The 21,768-nt window shown below is 47.0% G+C and overlaps 1 protein-coding gene across 2 annotated transcripts in view; it reads right to left on the reverse strand.

Annotated features, from left to right (window-relative positions):
- Nucleotides 1-8,951, reverse strand: part of LOC111139801 (family with sequence similarity 156 member A) — a 41,247-nt gene extending 32,296 nt beyond the window's left edge. The window contains exons 1-2 of one of the 2 annotated variants that reach the window (XM_022492201.1): nucleotides 8,866-8,951; nucleotides 426-600 (exon numbers count right to left, since the gene is read on the reverse strand). The gene's annotated coding sequence lies outside the window, so the exon portion shown is untranslated. Of the gene's footprint in view, nucleotides 1-425; nucleotides 601-8,682; nucleotides 8,724-8,865 lie in introns of those variants that run through there. The other variant, XM_022492202.1, reaches the window with a different exon arrangement.
- Between the last annotated feature and the right edge of the window lie 12,817 nt (nucleotides 8,952-21,768).

A 21,768-nucleotide genomic window follows, 5' to 3' on the forward strand; every position in this document is an offset into this window, starting at 1 on the left:
GAGTGGATGAACAAAACCAGCTTAACGGCTGCCACTTTGTTTCCATGTCTGTCTCCCTCACCAGAGTCTTACCTCCTTCTCGGAAGGCTGGAAACAACACCCCGCTCATCTTGGTGCCCTCGAGCCAGAGGACCTGACACTCAGCAGAAGGCCAGTCCACACTTGTGGAACTGAGGGACTGGGAATGGCTGGACCCCGCGTCATAATGACGAACCCACGACAGAACCATGTCCAGACTGAAGCACGTCAGGCTGTGGAGGGTGGGATGCAAAGTGCCACAGGTCTCCGTCTTAAGACCCCTGCAGCAGGGTCACAGGAGCCTGCGGTACTCACCTCCATTACATCCCTCAGGGGTCCCCGATTTGACCGGTTAAAACAATTCTCACCAACCATAAAAGTCTAACATAGAAAAAGAGATAACTTACTGCCGAAGTGTCTGTATGAACCTGGTTCTTAGCCGGCCTGAGGCACAAATTCGGGCACAGCACGCTCTGGTCGGGAAGCAGAGGCTGACCCGAAAGTCTTCCAGGCTGAGGCAGTGTCGGGCTAGTCAGGGAGCACACACAGGATGTGTAATCGCAGAGGGCACACGGGACACTCCTGAAACAGAGTTTACAACTGTTAGGGAGCCCAGAGCTAGACACACACGAATCAGGCGATGCACCTCACCAGGGCCTCGACGTGGCTTCCCACCATGGGACCTTCCCCTCCAAGACTCCGTGTCCACTTGCTATATTCATCTGAGCCCCTGGTTTCAGAGGGCTGCCTGGAGGCAGTCGGTTCCAAAAGTACGGTCTGTCCACAACACCAGTTCACCCTCTTTCCGAGGGAGGAGGTCACGGGGAAGTGCTGTGCGTGCAAAGCCTGAGAGCTGGGGGAATGCCTGCTGTCCCACACTCAGAGCTCTGGCAGGTGTGGTGGGGAGATGTGGGGGGATCAGCAGCCAGTTTGCATCAAAGTGCTCACAGACACTTGGAAAGACGGCACCGCGAGTATTTTCTTTCTTTCTTTCTTTCCTTTTTTTTTTTTTTTTTTAAGATTTTATTTATTTGACAGACAGAGATCAGTAGGCAGAGAGTCAGGGAGAGAGAGAGGGGGAAGCAGGATCCCTGCTGAGCAGACAGCCCCATGCGGGGGCTTGATCCCAGGCCCCTGGGATCCTGACCTGAGGGAAAAGCAGAGGCTTTAACCCACTGAGCCACCGAGGTGCCCCACCGCGAGTATTTCTTTAAAAAGGTTTCCAGGAACAGTTTGAGCAAAAAGAGGACATTAATGTCTTTGTTTCCTCCCTCTGCCTCTCCCCAGGGGCTAGGTTTGGGTTTTCTCCACTGCTACAGATCAGTGTACGATTCTGAAATCGAACCTTTACGTTTCTTTACTCATCCCCTACTCTCCTCCAAACCCTTTGTATGGAGGGGCTGCTCTCAAAAGGGACAAAAGCATTTTCATAGAAAAACCTATTGCATAACCACAAAGACTTGTGATCATCAGGAACCGTCAGGATGAGATCCCGAATTTTAAACATTTTCAGAATGGGTTTACATCACCTCCTGCCCCCTTTGTCTCTCTCATTCACACAGTGACCAGGCTAGACTAGGTCGTTCCCTTCCTTGCTGGGCGCAGCTGCATTGAATAGCGGCCCCGCCTCACATCTTGAATCAATTTTCTCAATACATCCAGACGCTACAAGGATCGAACGAAGCCATTTTGAAATCCTCCCTTTTCCCCTCTCATTGAAAGCTTATGCAAAAGGCTAGCAGTAAACTGACACTTACCGGGTGGCCACACAGGGGCCAGGGGCCTTTCTGGTTGGAATGCTGGGAGAGGCAGCCACAGCAGCAGGAAGCAAGGTGAAGAAAAGGCTGGAGTGCCTTCCCGCGTCTCTGCCTCTAGTTTATGGAAAGCTTTTTCTGGCTCAGGGAACTAATTAGTTTCCTCCCACTTGGGAGGAGAGAGCAAGTTAAACCTGCAACATTTTTGGCTGACCCAAAGCTCACCTTTGGGAAGGCTTGTATCCTTTCCCCTGGCCCTGAGAAAATAAAGCGCTAAGTCACAAGGTGGCTACAGGAGTTCAGCCGCGGTTCCGTACCATGGGTACATCCACAGTCACCGGGGCACAAAAGGTTCATCATCTCTACCACATCACCCTTCCCTTACTCAAAGAAGTCTTTCACCATATTTTAGTTGAGTCAGGGTCTTCTCGCTAGTGAGTCCCACGGCTACCACCGCTCTTTCCGATGTCCCAAGACCACCCTTCCTTTTGGGGAATCCCCAGGAGGACCCAAAGGACTCAGCACACACAGTCATTCATCTTCAGGGCTAAGATTTATTACAGCAGAAGGATACAAAGCAAAGTTACCCAAGTAACATCTGGAGGAAACCAGTGCAAGCTTCAAGAGTCCTTTCCCAGTAGAGTCATGCTGTTTGTGCCTCCACCAACAAATCATGACGTCGCACACGAAATCTTGTCTACATGGAAGCTCATGCATGACTAACACCGTGTCGGGAGGTTTGTTTTGGGGGCTGGTCACGTAAGTACTCTCCGCATAGCACGTACCAAGATTTCAGATTTCCAGAGGGAAAGCAGGTGCTCAGCATGAAACGTATTGCTTGGACAGTTTAGGAAGAGTAAAGCATCCTGCTTGGGTAGGGAATGGTGGGAAGCCTTCCGACACTCAAGTTCCCAGATGCAAGGTAAGGGCCAACATGCTGATCTCTGCAAGGGTAGTGGTGGTCTCAGGCCTGCTCTGTTAACTCTTCTCTGCATAACACCCAACAACAAAGCTTCAAGATACATAACCAGGTCAGAGAGAACGGGAGGATAAATGAACAAACCTACAAATGATAGCTGTAGAGTTCAACACTCACTCAGTGGTATCAGAAGGAACGGAAGAAAATCAGCACTACGTAGATGAACCGAACAACACTGTGAACTACCTGGATGTAAGTGACAAGTACGGAACCCTTCCCATAGCAGCGGCAGAATACACATTTTTTTCAAGGGCACAGGGAGTTTCACCAAGGTACTCTGCATCCTGGGTCATTAAAGAAATATTACAAATTATAAAACAGTTGAAATTATACAGAGAATGTGGTCTGAGCAGAAGAGAGAAACTTCCAATATGAAAGAAAGAGTGAAGAGGAAAATCTCCCAATACAAGGAAATTACACCATTTCTCAAGGGAAATTAGGAAATATTCTGGATACTAACCCTTCACTAGATGAACTGAATGGAAAGGAAAATACAACATATCCAAATTTGCAGGATGCAGCTACCCCAGCGCTTAGCAGGAAAGGTACAGCATCAAATGTTTGTATTAGAAAGAATCAAGGATCCAAATCAATAATGAAAGCTTCCCCCTTAAGAACTAGAGAAAGAAAATAAAAAGAAACTCAAAGCAAGTAAATAAGGGAAAGAGACATTACAGCAGATATCAGGCAAAGAACAGTGGGTGAAACCAAAAGCTGGTTCTTTGAAAAGGTCAATAAAATTCCTAAGTTTCTATGCACACCGAGGCAGAAAGAAAGATAAGGAAAGATACAACTTAAGACTCTGAGGAAAGAGGGGCACCTGGGTGGCTCAGTGGGTTAAATCCTCTGCCTTCGGCTCAGGTCATGATCCCAGGGTCCCTCGTCGGGCTCTCTGCTCCGCAGGGAACCTGCTTCCTCCCCTCTCTCTCTCTGCCTGCCTCTCTGCCTACTTGTGATCTCTCTCTCTGTCAAATAAATAAAATCTTAAAAAAAAAAAAAGACTATGAGGAAAGAAACAGGTTACAGACTCCACGGAAACTGAAAGGATTCTAAGAAATAACTCTGTGCACCTACATTTGGTAACTTAGATCAAACAAACAATTGCTTGAAAGGCACAAACTATTAAAAGTCAACCAAAACCAAGCAAACCAACCAACCAACAAACAACGACAACAACAACAAAAACCCAACTCACCCAGATAATCTGAAAAAGAAACATAAATTTAAAATTTTTTATCTTTTAAAAACTTTCAGGAAAGAAATCTCCAGGCCCTGCCGGTTTCTCTGGAAAATCCCACCACACATTTAAGAAGAAATAACAGTAATTCTATGCAACCTCTTCAAATAGAGGAGAGGGAACATTTCTTGAATCATTTGATCAGATCAGCATTACCCCGATGCCAAAATCAGACAAAGACAGTACTAGCAAAACAAATTCAGTAATATACAAAAACAGTAATACAACATGACCCAGTTGGGTTTATCCTGGAAATGCAAAGGCAGTGCAGTATTCAAAAACTCAACGAATAGGGGCGCCTGGGTGGTTCAGTTGGTGAAGCGTCCCAGGGCTTTAGCTTTAACTCCTGGTTTTGGCTCAGGTCAGGATCTCAGGGTACTGAGATGGATGGAGCCTTGCCTTGGCTCTATGCTCAGCAGGGAGTCTGCTTGTCCCTATCCCTCTGCTCCTCCCCCCCCACTCCCTCTCACTCTCGCTCTTTATAAATAAGTAAATAAATCTTCTAAAAAGTCAAATAATAAATTCATTAGTGTATCAAAAAAAAGAAAAAGAACCACACGATCCTATCAATTCATTCAGAGAAAGCATTTGACAAAACTCAACAGCCATTCATGATAAAAGCATTCAGCAAACCAGGAACAGAAGTGAGTTTTCTTAACCTGGATATAAAGTATCTTAGAAAAATACCTACACCGTCCATTCTACTTAATGGAGAAAATCTACATACTTTCTCCCAAAGACCAGGAATGAGGCTAGGGTAGCCACCCTCCCCTCTGTTATTCAGTATTTGCTGGAAGTCCTAGCCATTCCACAAAGGAAAGAAAAAAGAAAGATCAGAAAGGAGGAAATAAAACTATTTCAATTCACAGATGACATGATTATGTACATAGATAATCCCATGAAATAAAACAACAACAACAACCACCTCGTAGAACTAATAAGTGCAGTCAACGTTGCCGCAGCATACAAGCTCAACACAAAAAGTCAAGCGAATTTCCACATGCTAGCAACGAACAATGACCTAACCAAACAAAAAGCAGACATCACTCGCACATACCATTTACGACAGCTTCCCTTCTCAAACCTAGCGAAATGTACACAGGATCCGTGTGCCCTAAACCACAAAAAGCTGGGGAAAGAAGTATAGGAAGACCTGAATAAATGGAGACATGTACTGTGTTCAGGGGCTGATAAAGTCAGTATAATTTAGATGTCAATAGGTCCCAAAGGGATCCCTCATTTATTTACTTTTTAAAGATTTTTTATTTATTTATTTGACAGAGAGAGAGAGAGAGAGAGAGAGAGATCACAAGTAGGCAAAGAGGCAGGCAGAGAGGGAGGGGGAAACAGGCTCCCTGCCGAGCAGAAAGCCTGATGTAGGGCTCGATCCCAGAGCCCTGAGACCATGACCTGAGTTGAAGGCAGAGGCTTAACCCGGTGAGCCACCCAGGTGCCCCGGGATCCCCCATTTAAATACAATTCCAACCAAAACTCCCAGTAGGACTTTTAGGAAATATACACTGATTATGCAGTTTAGGTGGAAAGACAAAGGAGCTAGAACAGTCAAATAATTTTGAAGAAGAAAAAAATAACTGGAGGAGTAACACCAATTTTATGACTTTCTATGCAGCAACAGCCAAGATATGGAAACATCTGTGTCCACGGAGGGATCCATGGATCCTGAAAATGTGCTATAGATACACGACAGAATATTATTTGGATATACAAAGGAAGAAAATCCTGCCTTTTGCAACTACATGGATGGACCCTGAAGACTTTATACTAAGGTAAGTCAGACAGAGAAAGACAAACACTGTATGTTCTCACGTATGTGGACATTTAAAAAGCAAACTCATACAAATAGAGATGAGAATGGTGTGTGCCAGAGACTGGGGGGAAACGGTGGTTCTGGGTACCAAATTCCAGCCATAAGATGAATAAGTTATGGGGATCTAATGTAATATAGATAGCATGGTGACCATCATTCACAATACTGTATTAGATATGGCAAGTTAAGAGACTAGATCTTACATGTTACCAGCACACAAAAACGGTCATTACGCGAAGGAACAAGAGTGTTAACTAACGTTACGTAGTAAGTATTTTACAGCATATACATGTATCACATCATCACCTTGTATACCTTCAGTTTACTTACGTTATATATCAACAGTACCTCGATAAAGCTGAAAACACAAAATTATCCCCAATATGTTCCAGTGGGAGCCCCTTCAAGAGATTTTCTGTGTCCTTCTGACATCAGCCAATCCTTCCTTGACCTGGCCCTTATTACTGGTACCACAAGTTGAGCCAGGCTCATTTCTTCTTTCCCTCTGCCATCCCAACACACACGCGTATCTATCAATCACACATCTGTATCTATCAATCTATGCGTATATGCACACATACATACTGAAAAGCACGAGTTCACATGCTTAAGAACTCCAATCCCAATGTAACACCTCAGAAATTGTTTTCTTCAGTGAGAATCATGTCTCCCAATATGCTTCCTCATTTACTGAGCTGACGAATCCCGCTGGATATAAGCCATACCACCTGCACAACAGAGGCCCCCCCTCCCATGCTCTGCTGAACCACTCCCCGACCATGACCCCCGTACACCACTCCAGTTGGAATCCTTGAGCCAGTAAGCCTTCTCCCCATCCAACTCCCAGAGACATCGTCCTCACCACCGTGGGCTCTGTTCCCCATACAGCCTGCTCCTATGTATGGATGCCCTCCTCCCCGTGCCTGGGCTCTGACTCCTCAAGCGTCGGATGCCCCTACACGCATACACTTGCCATGCTCTGTAGCCGCAAATGGCTTTAGGGCTGAACTGCTCAGGTACAGAAGAGAAGAGAAGAGAAGAGAAGGGAAACAAAGGGGAGGGGAAGAGGTGAATACATCTCAATACAATCAGTTAATTAAGGTGAATTGGGCCAAATCTGGGCAGTATCACGAAGCCAGTGCTTTTTGCTTCTTTTCTTCCTCACTGCTCTCCACCTTTCTCTTTCTGCCTCTCTTCTCTACCCCTGTGCTTTCTCAGTCCTGTCCTCCATCAAGTGTAGAAAGGTAATGAGGGTCGTGATTCCCGTATGATCATTTCTGTGAGCTGGCTGACTGACATCCAGTGTGAATGGCGTCTATCCTGCGGCTCCGACACTCAAGCCCTCTGTCTCTCGTGACCGAGCACAAGGTTTCCCCCTGTTTTAGCAACTTCAGGTGTAAGCAGAAGAGCAGATTCTGCGTACTTCTTGGAGCCTTGCGTCCTTTGTCTGTGAAAAGGGGATGAAGACCACCTCTCTCTCACAGGTTGTGGGAGAATCAGAGACACCACCACCAGACACCTCTCGATGAGCTGTGTGTGCCAAACCCCGCGATGAAGACTTTGAGCAGCATCACAGGAATCCCTGATATCCAGGAACACACCCAGTGGATGTCCCCTCAGCACTACTGCACCTGCTGTACCTTCTTCCTGTGATGTTCTAACAAGGCAGGTGGTTCCATGGCCTGCTCCTTCACTTCCTCAGTCCTCTGCTCAGTCATTACGGTGTGAGGGAGTCCTTCCCTCATCGCCCTGAATAAGTAACAATATGCTCCCCACAAACTCTTTCCTCTAACTGGCCTTATCTTTCTATGTAGCACTTGCCACCCTCTGATACTCAATATATATTTACTGGCTAACTATGAAATGCGGGACTTTGTCAGTTTTGTCCTGTATTCTATGTGCTCCTAGAAAAGTACTGGGGCTCACAGCAGGTGATCAAAGAAAATTCTTGGGGAAGGACGGCTGGGAGTCAGGACATCTACACTTCTAAGTTGCACAGGTACCCTCCAGGGCAGGCACTGGCCCCACTTTTTTTTTGACTGCGGTCCGTATTCAGGCTTCAGGAGACAGGTGACTTGCCCAACAACACAAACAGGACGTGGGGCTCTGGACTTTGGAATCACATCTGCCAGGTTCCAAGACCCTCAGTTCCTGGACAGAGACCTCAAAATTAGAAAGGTAAAAGATTTCACTTCTAAGACACAGACCACCAAACAGCTCAGATAGACACAATAAAAACAGATCACTGAACACAACCTAAAAAGCATTCCAAAAATCTCTGCACAAAGAGTTCACAACTGGAGTCACAGATTCCCCAAAGCAACAGAGATCACACACACTGAGACAACTCCCACACCTCAACAAGCCAACGTCTCCACTCTAGGACACAAATTAAATCTGCTCAGATATGTCACATCTTAGAGAGACTCCCAAACCATGCAGACACCTCCCAGGCTAATACAAAGACCTCCACAAAAAGAGAAAGACAGAAGTTCAAATAACTCGGAAACATACAGAACCTTCCGATAAAGCCCCCAGACAAATCAGAGAACCTACACCTTGGACACAGACTCCCAAACAGCTCAGATCCTTAAGACAGTGCCCTCCCCCAGGTAGCTCATGGACATCACAACTTAAAACCCCAAATCACAAACAGCTTAGAGACCTCACACCCTAGGGTGCAGATGCCAACATAGGGACCTCAAACCCAAAGACACCAATGCACAAAGCGCTCAGAAAGCGCACCCCCCGATATACAGGCACAGACAGCCTACGACACTTTATCCCATGACGAACACAATCCACTCCGATATGCAAAAGGCTCAGAAAGATCAAATGTACCCAAACTGCATCTGTACTGACCTACCTAGAGCGATGCACATCCCCGAACTGCCTGACACACTTCACCTCCTAGGTAGGGACGCCAACCAAGCGCACAGACCTCGCCCTGACCATAATTGATGGCATCTGTACGACTGAGGCGCCGTGCCAGACCGGCCCGATTAGGCTTGTGACCGAGTTAGGTCTGAACAAGACTGAAAGAGCTCACGTGAAGACGGTACAGTCACCGCGCGCGTCCAGCGCCAGACACTGGCTACCAGCCAGCTGTTGCGCCGAACTTCGCCACCGACTAAGGTAGCATCTTCATTCCCTCGCAGCAGCCGGTCCCCGAAGAGTTCAACCCGGAGAAAACCTGCACACTGCGAAAGGCACGCGCATGCGCGCGCTCGCACGCACGCTCGCACGCACGCTCGCACACCCAAACACCACACACACCCCTCCCCCTGTGCTCCAGCTCAGCCGCCGTACTGCCTGTCCCAGCCCGATGACCAATGGGAACTGGGTACTCGAAGACAGAGGCGGGGACTAGGGGGTGCGTCCGGAGGCACTGTGCGCCTGGGAAGGGTTTACTCTGATTAACTCTCCGGAGCCAATCACCACCTAGAAAGTCGCTGTCCCCGCCCCCTACAATGGAGAGCCAATCTCTCGCCCCGTTGTTTCCCAGCTGGACGTGACCATGTAGAGACGGCGAAGTGAAATGAAGGCTGCGGGCTCAGACCGGCTGTCCACTCTGGCTCAAATGCGCCGGGAGAATGGAGTGGAGCGGGTGGGGAAGGGCTCGGAGGCGTATTAGCGCCTCCGCTGGGGGCCGTGGCTGATGCAGACCTTCGGCGTAGTCTCCTACACCGTGGGTTATTGCAAAATCGGACCCCGCGTCTCTAGTGGTACCTTCCTGCTCAGATGGTCCTACCTCTGTGCCCGTGGGAGGTACGTTCGGAGAGTCTTCCTGGTCCACCTGGAGCGCCCCTTAGTGGTGCGAGCCTGGAATGGCTGGTCGATGTGGACGCCCATGGGCTCTTCCAGGCTGGCCCCAAAGAGAGGAAGGCAAACCAGGACGCAAACCCCACAGCTCACTGCAGTCTTGGACTCGGGGGGAAAAGTCTTGCTAAGCTGAAGTTTACGTCCCGCCAGTGGCCACCATTGTATCAGGGAGCGTTACAAGCGTTTTCAATGTGCTGGGCGTTACGCTGGCTTGTGTCTTCCTGAGCAATGCAGAATGGGTCTAGTGGGGGTGTTAGAGGCCTGGTGTGGGGCAGGCCTCTGTGGTCGACTATCAGGAATAGATCAGAGAGATAGCAGGATCTTTGGTTTTGTTAGGGAAGGAGCCATCTCCCAGGGCCCCGAGGACACCGAGAAAGTGAGATAAAGACCGCCGACTCCGTCACCATCCTGCCACTCCTGAACTTGATCCCTAGGAGAATCCATTACCCTTTGTGGCTTTGGGTCTCATCGCCCGCCGTGCATTTATTTATTCATTCTGTCATTCATTCATTCATTCTCTCCAAATTAGGTGTCAGACCATATAATGGTTGTTAGGAATACAATTGTATGGATATAGGGGGGAAAAAAAAGAAAACCTTGCTTTCATGGAGTTTACATCCTACTGGGATCATACAGCACAAAAATGTTAGGAAGTTGTCAGGTTTTGGCAATTGCGATGGAAATTAAATCAGCAAAATGAAATAGAGGGGTGAATTTCTAGAAACAGGTCAAGGAAATTCTTTCAAAGCATGTGATCCTTGAGCAGACCCCTAAAGGAGATGAATATCTGCAAGAAAAGTATCCCAGACAGAGGTAGGAGCCAGTGGAAAAGGGCAGGAGTGGAAATTGGCCCAGGGTGTATGAGGCACTGTGAGGTCTGTGGCTGCCTCAGCTTGGCTGAGGGAGAGAGGTAGGATATGAGGTCGGAGGGGGCAGATCTTGTAGCGCCTTCAGAGCCAAGGTGAGGAGTTTGATTTACTCTGTGAGCCCTGGAGGTTTGGTTTTGGGGCTTTTTGTTGGTTGGTTTGGGTTGGGTTTGTTGTTGTTGTTGTGTTTTGTTTGTAGTAGAAAAGCCCCTAGGGTTCTTTCAGAGGCAGAAGCCCAGGGCACCCAGTTCATGGGAAACAGCTCCTTGCTTGCCCCAAAGGAGAACCTTCTCTCTACCCTCCCTGCAGCTGAACATGCCTTCCTTGGACAGTTCCATAGACTCACGAGCAAACCCCCCCCCGCCCAACGGTTCCCCATGAACAGCCATGTGAAAGGATGATAGCCTCAGGAGAGGCCAAGCAAGGGCCTCTGGCATGACTGAGGTCCCACACAGGTGGGTGGGCAACAGAGACAAAGTTACAGGCACAGAGAAGCCAGAGAAAGAAGAGCATTAGAGAGACCAGGACAGAGACTCTGGCCGCACACTCTCCCCACTGAATTAGTACCCACCTAGGGGCCCCCAGCTCTGCTACTGGAGGCTGTCTGTCTCTCCAGAGCAAAAGATGCCCCTGACGTAATAATTCAGCTGTCTGTGATCTGGGCCTCAGTCACACTGCCTTGACCCACATTGGGACGCTCTGCTCCTCAGGACAAGGACATACTTCAGTTACGGGGAGGCTTATGCTGTACACATGGTTCCTCATACTCCCTCATGCCCTTGATGACCCTCCTGCTGATCTCAGTGCCCAAAAATGCTGCAAGGAGGGAAGCGAAGGCAGGAATCTCTAGGTTTGCTTGAGGCTTTGTGCAACGTGATGCACTGAGGTACTTCCCTCACCTCTGTACTTTCCACCCCCACCTCCACATTTCATACATCAAACGCTGAGCCGGGGAACAGGGTGTGTGCGTGAGAGATGGGGAGACAGACATCCTGAAAGTGAGTCGGTTACATGGTCTTTGTGGCCTTGGGCAACCCTCGCCCTTCCCCCTTCCTGGTCACCCCCTACCAGGCGTTGCTGTGCTGAGCTGTGCCTGCCTCCTTCAAAGAGCTTAAGTCACATCCAGTTTCTCCCTCCTCAGGAGCTGAGATTGCCCTTCCTCCCTCGTCTTCAGCCGCCTCATGTGCAAATGATGACCTTCTCCTTAGTTGTTGGGCAAATTAACTGAGTTGGTACGTGTACATCGGTTTGTGACGGGGACGGGGATAATGTTAGCTGATATGCGTCTTACCTTTATTGTTAACATGGGTTCCCAGGAGCTGCATGTGACTGAGGAAAGGCCCTCCCTGAGGATGGGGAGCCGAAGCTTTCATCCCTGTGGTAGCAGGCCAGGCATGGGGACAGCACAGCAAATGTGAAGTCCCAGGTCTAGCGCTAAGCCCTCTGTGACTGAGGTTCATCCTGCCTTCCTCTCAGCCACATTCTCAGATGCAGATACATGAACTGCTCAGAGACCCAACTCTCTGGACAAAGACCACCCCCCCTCCCCACCCCAAATAGTTAGGAGACCTCGTACCCTGGGATAGAGATTCACAAGTCGTCCGGAGATCTCTCATCCTAGACATCAACCAAAAAACAGCTTGAAGCTTGTCACACCTGACAGCATAGTGCCAACTCTCTGAGAGGTTTCCTAGTCCTAGGAACAGCTGCTCTTCTGCTCAGAGGCCTCCCGCACCCACTCTCAGAGCCTACAGGCTGCACCCGGTGACACAGAGCCGCAAATCTGCAGCTCAGGGCTGCTGTATGGGCAGTGACAGTGACTCTCTGTTCCGTCCACCCTGTCGCGGACAGGCCTGGTGTCTCGCCGTGCTCACTGTCTGCTGTCACCACGGTGTTACCCGGAAGTCGGGTTCACCCCAGGGCTGGGGAGTTCTCTGGGACTGAAGGGTTCTGAGAGTCACCTCTCAGGTCTGGATCCTGGGGATGACCGTGATCTGACCCACTCTGGTCACCTCTGGTCACAGTGACTTCTGCGTCCTGCCCCTCGAGGTGTTAGGGTGAGTCCTGGGTGCAAAAGGAGACCCGTGGATCCTGTCATCTCTGCCATCTCTCCGCACCCACTGTAGGATACTGTATCGTGGAGAGTGGAGAGGCCTTTCCTTCTCACTGCCTCTGCCCTCTCCCCTTAAATCCCTCTGAACGGTCTTTTCCTTTCCCCAAACCTCCTCTTCTGCTGGCAGCTGCTACACCCCTTCTCTCTGCAGACAGCTCTCTTTTCCCCTTGCCAGCCACCAGGCATCCCCTTCCACCCCGGGAGCCTCTTTAACTTCATTCCCGAGCCCTAGTCACGGGGCCTCAGGTACACCCCACATCTGCCGTTTTTATCCTGTCAACCAGCACCCCAGCTTTGCCTCAGAGCACCCACTCAGGACCTTTCCTGCTCCCTGCTAGTGCACAGCATTGTCCAGGACAGAGCTCTTTTCTTCGTCACGCAGGGCTCTGTCATAACGTCCCTGTTTGGGAGGAACTGAAATTCTCCAGGATTCAGGTGAAATTTCAGCCTTAGACTGGGAGTCCCGGGCCATGAATTCCCCAGGGCTGAGGGTAAAGGGAAGGTTTTCTGAGAGGAGGAGCTGCAGTGAGGCAGGTTGACACTGTGCAGGGCTGGGGCAGTGAGCACAGAGAAGGGTCCCTGGAAGGGACTGGGGCCTCATGATCACATTAGTGTTCCTGTGGCTGTCCTTAGGGGCTTTTTAGCCTCTGGCCAGCTGTGCCCCAGGGCAGCTGGACAACCCAAGTCTGTTACCTGCTTTGTCTGGGCCCGGGTGGCCTCATCGGTGACTGGGTTTTCTTGTAAGGGGGCCTAGTGAGGATTAAGTGAGCTGGGAGCTAGGAAGTTCTTAGGACACTGCAAAACAGATCAGTGATCACCTCACACTCAGCGCCAGGTGCACAGGGTGCTATCTGACTCCTGGAGTGATCTCACTTAACCCTGCCCTGATGGGCAAGTGTCTTCAGCCCTATTGACTGGACAGAGCACCACTCCTGGAGTTGGGCTTAGATGGGTCCTCCAGAGCTGCACTTCAAATGCCCACCCATGGACCACAACACCTGACCACGTGAGCACAGGCACCGGGCTTGGGGCTCCTTCCCTCTGCCCTGCAAGAGCCAGAGCTGGCAGTCTTCTGGTGGACCACCCAGAGCCGCCCTGGATTCCTGCCTGCCTCATCCCACCATCCGTCACCTTCCCCTTGGCCGCCTCCCGTGTCATTCAAATGTGTCAGAAGTGGCGTAGCCAAAGTGGGACTAGAGTGGCCCCGTGGGGATATCCTAGAATTGGTGTATGCCCTGTGCTGGGCTTGGCGTCTGGGGTGCAAGACAGCATCATCGTCACTTCTGTCAGAGGCTGGGACTGATCACCGTAGGGTGGGATGGACTTTATGGCCCTGCCATACAGAGTATTTGCAGTGGTTGTGGTCCTTCCCTGGATCTACAGTGCTGAGTCTCACAGGGAACAGTTTCATCCTCACACCTCATCCGCGGTATACCACCAGGAGGCGAGACCTCAGAGGGGCTGTTTCTCACTTAAGTCCTGTGGCTCATTCTGGTGGTTCTAATGCTAAGGCGAAACTTTAAGAGCACCTGTTGGTCTTGTTCAAACATGACTGCTGGGCCCTACCCCCAGAATTTCTGATTCAGTATGTCAGGGGTGGGGTCCGGGAATTTTCATTTCTAACCAGGCTGAGCTTCCCCCTCACACAACTGAGTGAAGTCAGATTCCCGTCTCCTTCCACCTCATCAGTAGTGGACCAGTCCTTTCCTGTTTCTCTCCCTCTTCACCCCATAACACACCCAGATGATGAGTCTTATCCCTAGACCCTGAAGATCTTGATGAGGTTAAATTTGTAAGTGTCTCGTACCCTGCATCAGGGCTCCTGCCCCATGAATGATGTGACGGTGTAAGTGAATATGCTTTCCCCCACACTGGACCGTGATGAACAGCATTGTGGCCTCATCTACCAACCTAAAAAAAAAACCTTGCAAGTCTAGGCTCCTGAGGATAAGGACCTTTTTTTGTTCAATATCCTTAGTCTCTCTAGTGCCCAGCACATAATGGGCGCTGACTGGATGCTCACTGAATGACTGATCTTTGACCCAGTAATTCCCCTTAAAAGGATGTATGATCAACACCCACATGAACAGAGCTGTGTGTATAGGAGGGTAGTAGATTTCAATCAGGAACAACCTCTAAATGTCCATTAATAGTGATCATTGGATGGTAACTAAAAGATGAGGGGTTCACTTTTACCATGGAGGGCCCACTGACTATGGAACTGAATGAAGAAACTTGTCTATACAGATTAGAGGGATATTTTCAGGATATGCCAAAAATAGCTGGAGCAGAGAACAAATGGGAGATGCTCATAGTGGGACCTGGATATGTGTGTGTGTGTGTGTGTGTGTGTGCGCACGCGCACGTTCAGTTTAAGTACAGAGAAATATATTTGAAAGAAACACCCAGAACTAACTCCAGGAGTAGGGCCAGGAAGGCACTGATGTACTAATGGAATCTTTCACATTTGACCCACATTCATATATTCTTTGAGTAACTTTATATTGCAAAGTTATGTGATGAAAACAATACCTGTTCCACAGAGCGTTTGTTTGTGAGGGTATCTGGAGGGTGTCCAGGAACAGGGTTCTCAAACTTATATGCCCCAGGGTCAGGCAGTTAATGTGCATAAGACAACCCAGCTCATCTGAAGGTGTGGAAAAGCAGCCCTTGGGTAGGTTTTATGTTCCCTGCCAATCAGCTTCTGGGATAGGTAGCGCCCCCATCTGAGGATACATCCACAGTGCAGCTACCGCCTACTATCCTTGTGCAGAAATGAGATCCCTGCATGGCCAAGGGCTGTAATTTTCCCAGTGAAGCTGGAAGTCGGGGTTCTTGTTATTTCCTGTTGTTGTAAATTATAGAAACAAATTAAATTGACAAAAACTGTGGATCAGTCTAGCTCTGAATATGTCATATAGAACAATGTGTCTGGGAGTGAGAATGGGTCTAAGAGCTCTCTTCCAAGACAGATCTTTCTGAAACCCTTCTGTATCCCTTTCAGAACACAGCAAGAAGTGAGAAAATGCTATTGAAATGATAAATGTGTGAATGAATACACCCTGGGTCTTTTTCTCCTCTGTTCTTTGGTCCTGGATCAGTACTCTGATTCCCACTATCTGGAGGGCATCATCATTTGCCTTCTGACCCCTTCATCTTCTTGGTGTATCTTCCCAGTAATCACTCCGCACATAGCCCACTCTGATCCCTTCTCTGAGTTTTCAGCCCCAGCAGAGGTCCTTCTGGAATGGACCACTCCATGCCATACCCCTATCCCTGGCAGTGGTCTGGAACTTGCATACTGATGTTTTCCTGAGTGCCAATCTCAGCTTGTTCCCTTCATATCAGCTATGTGACTGGAGATCTGCCCTCACTCTCTCTGTGCCTTAGTCTTCTTCACCGTGAAACAGTGTCAATCCTCACAGGTTATAGTGAAAAGCAAATGAGATGATCCCAGCAAGGGTTTTCACAGGACCTGACACAGAATAAATGTGAGGAAAACACTAGCCAGTATTATTATTGTTTTTGTCACTATTACTGTTTCCAGAGATGCCCTATTTTGACCATCAGTTAACTCTGGTAGTAGTCGTAACATCCTTGGGAGGTGGTTATTATTATTAATCACCGTTTTACAGGTGAGTAACTGATGTACTATGTATTAGCCAACTATCTTACTCAAGCTTACCAGAGGCAGGAGAGGAGATGTCAACACTCAATCCCAGAAATGTCTGACTCCAGAGCTCCTGCCTGTAACCCCTGGCTGTGCCTCTTCCCACAGCAGTGTCAGTGACAGCAGTAGCTGTTGACATCATAGAGGTAGCCAAAGCCAAGCAAAGACCCTGAAAGAAATATGGTCCCCATAACCTGAAGTGGAAAAACTAGATAAGCAGAGTACTCTCAGTCTCAGTCCATCACTCCTCCCTGTACATGTCCCATGGGCTGGAGAATTCATCTTGTGGGTCTTGTTTTCACAGCTGTCTGTGATCTGGGCCTCAGTCACACTTAGCCACTTGCAGGATCATGTCCAAGGCTGATCCAAGGAACACCCACCACTCCCTCCTATGCTGGCTTGGACATGCTGATGTCCCATGTTCTAGAGACCCTCTGCTCCTGGACCCAGAAGAACCTTCACAATCTACTTCCTGGCACTCTCCCCTCTGAGTGGGTGCAACAGCCACATTCACCCCTGATTCTGTTGATAGACCAGTGGATAAGGAGACTGATGTACCAAGGCATTAGACATGTTGACCAGGGTCCCCCTGCTAGTCCACAGCAAAGCCTGGATTCACACACTGCACATTGTGACGCTAGGTTTACTGACCTAAAACTGTATTCCCTTCTGCTCTTAGTAATAGCGGATGCTCTTTAATGATGCCCACATGCCATATTCTTTACACACAATTTTATGACATCCTCATTATCATAAATAGTGGTCATTGTTAGGATAGCAACAACTGTTATGCCCTTATACTGACAAAAGTTCAGGAGTTTCCTTGAACTTCTTCATCACAGGACATGCATGTGTCATATGAGAAAGATAGCCGATCATCTTAACACGGCATCCGAGGATTAAGTCAAGACTGACAGGATTTGGATCTGGCCATGATAGAGAAACAAGACTGGTTTTATCCTCCCACTTTAAATAATTTTTAAAATTGGAACAGATGGTTCCTAGAGATGGTACAACAGGCAGTTTAGGACCCTGCCTGAGAGAAAGGGAGAAATGAGGCAAGTAGTATAATTTCCCACATCTTACTGCCCAGAGAAGGTTTTCAGGCATCAGTGCAGGGAGAGGAAACCCAGAGGTCCATGGTCTCCAAGAGTTGAGGAAACAGTTGAAATTTCAGGGAGGCCAAGACAAGCAAAAGTCCTAGAGTAGGGGCACCTGGATGTCTCAGTGGGTTAAGCCTCTGCCTTCACTCAGGTCATGCTCTCAGGGTGCTGAGATGGAGCCTCGAATCAGGCTCTCTGCTCGGCAGGGAGCCTGCTTCCCCCTCTTTCTGCTTGCCTCTCTGCCTACTTGTGATCTCTCTCTGTGTGTGTCAAATAAATAAAAATCTTTAAAATAAAAACAAAGTCCTAGAGTAGAAGACCAGAGAAAAGAGCTGCTTAGATGGCAGAGAAATGCAAAGAGAGAGAGCACACGTGCTCTGGAGATCTGCATAGGGTTCCCCTGGAGTCTCCAGCTGAATTCTGATCAGTGCACCTGTGTGAAGAAATTACCCAAGTCAGGGAGAAGTACCACCAAAAAAGAATGGGTGGGACAACTCCAGAGTTCACAGAGGGATGGAATTCATTCATCTTCTCACCTACCAGAAGTGAGAAAACCTCAAAATACGCAGGGTACTGGGTAGAGCTAATTACCTCAGTCATCAAGAAATTTTACCCTGGACTATAGACTGTTCTGGTTATATCTAACAATGCTAGAAAGCAAGCCTCAAAAGGATAAAACTGTTTCCAAGTAACTTAGCTGCATCCCAGCACATAGCTCAAAATTGCTTAAAGGAATTATTACTATTATAAAAACCGGAACCCAACAGGTAAAATTCACAATGTCTGGCATCTAATAAAAAACTATTAGGCAGGGGTGCCTGAGTGACTCAGTCACTTAAATATCCAACTCCTGATTTCTGCTCAAGTCATGATCTCATGACGAGCCCCATGTCAGGCTCCATGCTCAGCAAGGTGTCTGCTTGAGATTCTCTCTCCCTCTGTCCCTCCTCCTCTTTAAAATAAACAAATAAATCTTAAAAAAATATTAGTCATGCACAGAAGCAGAAAATGCAACCAACAATGAGTATAAAAAATCAGTCAATAGAAACGAATCCAGAAATAACACAGGTGATACAGTGAACAGATGTGGACATTAAATCAGCTATTACAAATGTATTCTGTATGTTGAAAAAAATAGAGGAAAGAGTGAGTATGTTAATAGGAGACATAAAGTTATTTTTTAATACTGTATTTGAGAGAGAGAGCTAGAGAGACCAGGAGTGGGGAGGAGAGGGAGAAGCAGACTCCCCATCTAGCAGGGAGCCTGACGCAGGACTCAGTCCCAGGACCTTGGGATCATGACCTGCACTGAAGACCACCCAGGTGCCCCTAAAGTTATTTTTTTACAAGACTTTATTTATTTATTTGACAGAGAGAGAGAGATCACAAGTAGGCAGAGAGGCAGGCAGAGAGGGAGGAGGAAGCAGGCTCCCTGCTGAGCAGAGAGCCCAATGCAGGGCTCGATCCTAGGACCCTGGGATCATGACCTGAGCCGAAGGCAGAGGCCTTAACCCACTGAGCCACCCAGCACCCCCTAAAGTTATTCTTTTAAGAGACTCCCATTGAACTGCTAGAAATTAAAAATACATGGACTGAGGTGAAAATTAAATTGTATGAGATTAACAGACTAGACATTTCTGACTAGACATTTCAGAAGAAAAAATTGGTGAACTTGAAGACATAATGAGATAAAAAAAACACTTCCTATGAAGCTTTGTTAAAAATGAATGGAGCAATAATGAGCTGTAGAACAACTTCTAGCTGCTTAATATACAAATTATTGTAGCTGCCAAAGGGAAGTGGACAGAAAAAATATTTTTAGAAGTAATAGCTGAAAAATTTCCAAATTTAATGCAAACCATAAACCCACAACCAAGATGCTCAATGAATCCCAAACACAAGAAACATAAAGAAAACTACACTGAGTTACACTATAATCAAAATGTTTAAAAGCTGTAAAAAAAGAGAAAATCTTGGGGCGCCTGGGTGGCTCAGTGGGTTAAAGCCTCTGCCTTCGGCTCAGGTCATGATCTCAGAGTCCTGGGATAGAGCCCCACATCGGGCTCTCTGCTCAGCAGGGAGCCTGCTTCCTCCTCCCTCTCTGCCTGCCTCTCTGCCTACTTGTAATCTCTGTCTGTCAAATAAATAAATAAAATCTTTAAAAAAAAAAGAGAGAAAATCTTAAAAGATGACAAAGGGGAAAAAAGAGACTCATTATGTAACATGGAACAAAGATAAAATATAACAGCACATTTCTCTTCAGAAACAATGGGAACCAGAAAAAAGTGGAGCAACATCATTAATGTAGTGAAAGAAAAGAATTGTCAAACTAAAATTGAAAACAGACAAAATGATTTTCAATAATGAAGACGAAATAATGCCCTTTTTTAGAGATACAAATTCTCAAAGAATTCATCAGCAAGTATGCAGGATGACAAAAAAAGATTTTAGGGGCACCTGGTTTGCTTAGATAGTTAAACATTTGACTCTTGATTTTGGCTCAGGTCATGATCTCAGGGTTGTGAGATCAAACCCCACATCAGGCTCTACGTCAGACATAGGGTCTGCTTAAGATTATCTCTTTCCCTCTCCCTCTGCCCTCCTCCCCACTCACCCTCTCTCTCTGGGAAAAAAAGCGTTTTAAAAGTCCTTCAGAAATAACATCAGAAATGAAATATGTGTATAAATATAAGCCACCCATTTTTAAATTTTAAAAATAACTTTAAAAATGGACAGTTTATGACAAGAATAATATTATATTGGGGGGTTATAACATAAATAAAACGAAAATATATGCCAACAAATGCAAAAAAAAAGGCTGGAAGAAATAAAACAGGATTATACTGTTGTAAAATTCCTATACTCTATTCAAAGTGGTATAATATTACTTGAATACATTGTGGTAAATTGTAGATATATACTATAAACCCTGAATTGACTACCAAAATAAAAGTATGGCAAATAAGCCAAGAAATTAACAAAGGAGATAAAATGGAATAAAAAAAAACTACTGTGTTTGTCTAAAACAAAGCATAAGAAGGGAATACTGGGAATGAAGAACAGATTGGACAAATAGTAACCAAATAATAATATGCATTATGTAAACCCAGACCAATAATCATATTAAATGTAAAGAATCTAAATGACTCCATTAAAAGACAATGATTATGGGGTTAAATAAAAGCAGGACTCAATTATATACTGCTTGAAAGAAACCCAATTTGAATGTAAAGGTACAAATAGGTTAAAGGTGAAAGGACAGGCCATTCAAAGGATTCCACTTCCAGAATGGCAATGCAAGGAGTTCTGTGGACTAATAAAACATTTATTAGTCAAAACATTTAAAGTCTCCAGAAATTGTCCTAAGGGAATACAACAAATAAGGAAACATTTATTCAAGAAAAGTTATTAAATCTTAAAATGATAGTCTGTGGCACTTGAGCCATGACCCATTCCATCCTCCACCCCCCAACTCAGCTAGATGGAAGGTCCACTTTGGGAGGATGTGGCCACAAAAATGGAGCTCCCTCTCCATTCAGCTCCCAGTCAAGGGACACAGTATCACTAGAGGGGGCAGGATACCAGCATTTCTCATTCACTCACACTCCATTGCAGAGGCCAAATTCCTAGTGAAAATGTCTAAAAGGTCTGGTGTTCCCTTCCTCTATCCAGCCTCCACTCATAAGGTGGAAACCTTGCCCAAGGCACAACAGGCCAAAAATGCTAGAGTCTCTGTAGCCTTTGCCCCAGCTCACTCATGAGAAGACGTTTCAGTTGGGAAAGGCAGAAGCTACCACCCTCACCCAGTGCCTGGAGCAGTGGATCAGAGATTTTGCCCAAGGAGAGAGGCAATTCATAAGGGAGAACTCCATGTTGTCCTCAAAGGAACTGATTTTAATTGAAACAGAATTTGTAGAAGTTCAAACTTAAGTATTCTCTCAAAAACAATGGAGATCCTGCTGGTGAGCAATTAAGAGAAGGCTGGTAGTTCTCTGAGAGCAACAAGCTAAACTGTCTAGAGGCTCTAGCCAGGGCAGTTAGGGTGGGCCCTAAATCCAATGACAGGTGTTCTTATAAAAGTAAGGTGGAGAGAGATTTGAGACAAGGAGAGGAAGGCAAAGGCAGAGATTGGAGTAATGGATCTATAAGCCAAGGAATGCCAAGGATTGCTGGCAGCCACCAGAAGCCAATGAAGAGAGGCATGGAATAGATTATTCCTCAGAGTCTCTACAAGGAAACAACCCTGCCTATACCTTGATTTCAGACTTCTGCCCTCCGGAATGTGAGAGAATAAATTTCTATTGTTTTAAGCTATTAAGTTTGTGGTAATTTATTAGGGCAGCCTTAGGAATCTAATACAACCATATTGTGGACCATA

This window comes from Enhydra lutris, unplaced genomic scaffold (assembly GCF_002288905.1).
Source record: "Enhydra lutris kenyoni isolate GAN:26980312 unplaced genomic scaffold, ASM228890v2 scaffoldscaffold119, whole genome shotgun sequence".
Classification (NCBI taxonomy): Eukaryota; Metazoa; Chordata; class Mammalia; order Carnivora; family Mustelidae; genus Enhydra; species Enhydra lutris.